Source organism: Ceratina calcarata, unplaced genomic scaffold (assembly GCF_001652005.2).
Source record: "Ceratina calcarata isolate Rehan_Ccalc_2016 unplaced genomic scaffold, ASM165200v1 scaffold24.2, whole genome shotgun sequence".
In the NCBI taxonomy this organism is placed as follows: Eukaryota; Metazoa; Arthropoda; class Insecta; order Hymenoptera; family Apidae; genus Ceratina; species Ceratina calcarata.
Genome location: NW_017145944.1, coordinates 5,156 through 6,778, shown reverse-complemented (window position 1 = coordinate 6,778; position 1,623 = coordinate 5,156).

Genomic DNA, 1,623 nt, shown 5'->3' with positions numbered 1-1,623 from the left:
CTTCTATTCTTTATCATCAATCATGCCTTATACAGGGCGTTCGGCTACTGGCGGGAAAAATTGTAAGAGGTGATTCTTCAAGCCAGAATAAAAAAAATCAAGAATAAAAAAATGTGTCTAAGGCTCCATCTTTTAGTTATAAGCGATCAAAAATTATCTCTGCTGGCACTGGTTCTTCGATGCAACGTACGTTGCGTTAGGCACACGTGTGCCTAAAAGTTCAAATTTTATTACACTTCATAGCGATTACCGTTATGATAGGCATGTTGTGTTTTCAGTACTTTGTGGCCCACAGCTTGCATGGTAATGGTTGTCTGACCAGCAGCGGTCTCCAAAATATGTACAACGTGCGCAATGCAACAGTAATTGTGAGGAACAGCTTGGGACACGAAAACTTACAATGAGCCAGCTCGGACTTGTGTTAGTTTCCCCTAGAGGGATAGGAATAGGGGGATAAATCTGTTTTGTTTCTTCAATGCTAGATATGGCATCGATACTGTTTGATTTTAATATAATTTTGACGCGTCAAAATAAAAATAATTTTAATCTACGCACAATACCATCACCTATATTAAAATTCTTTTTATTTTGATGCGTCAAAATTATGTTAAAATCAAACAGTATCGATGCCATATCGAGCATTGAAAAAACAAAACATAGGCCGGTATTCAGAGTCGTTGCTTATTCTTAAGATCGTCTTAAGCATTTGCTTAAGTTCCTGTACCCTGTACCATGGTGTAAAAACATAAGGTGTGTTCTTGCGCATCCATTTGAACATCCATCTGTACACGGACACTTCCACTCGTTGGCCATTTTGGATTTCTAACCAATCACGCTTCATATTAAAACAGAGCGAATTTTAAAATCGTAAACATGTCAAAAATTAGGTACTCGGAGTGTAATATATATGCGTGTTTGAAATAAACAATAGGTCATCGTACTTCCAATATGGCCGATGAGTGGAAGGCGCAAACAGCGACACATTTGAACACGGCGGAAGAACACACCTTATGTTTTTACATCATGATATTATTGACCAAATGTTTACATTAATTTGTATAACAATATGGTGCAAGTATTTAAAATCTAATGGGCGCAGAGTGACGGCGAGGAACGAGAAGAAGTAATTGAAAGACGCGAGTCCGAAGCCCGGTTCCTTTGACCGCAGCTTATCGGTGGAACTAAGCTCGTTTGCGTACACAAGACGACGGCGAGTCTCCTTAACCGGCTTGCCCTGGCCTGGCCTTTTCAGTGAAATTACGCGGCCCAGCGAGTCCATTCGTCCGACGGAATCAATTTAAAAACTGGCCACGCGAACGGGTCCGAGAGGTGCTCGGCGCGCGACGAGAAATGGCCCGACGGAGAATAATTGGCAAATAAATAAATTACGAGCATCAACCTGGCGAAGTTGTGACGCCAGTCGCGGCACAAGTGGCGATCACAATGGCCGTCTTCTTTCAGCCGTTTCTCAAGACTTAGCCAACTTTCTATATTAAACAACTTTTCTGCTAATTTCGTTGCGCGATCTCCTTTTCACCGCCCGGCTCTCCTTCCGTCGCCCCTCGGTAATTTTCTCCTCCCTTTACGAAACGAGATTCCTCGAACTTCATAACAAAACGGTCA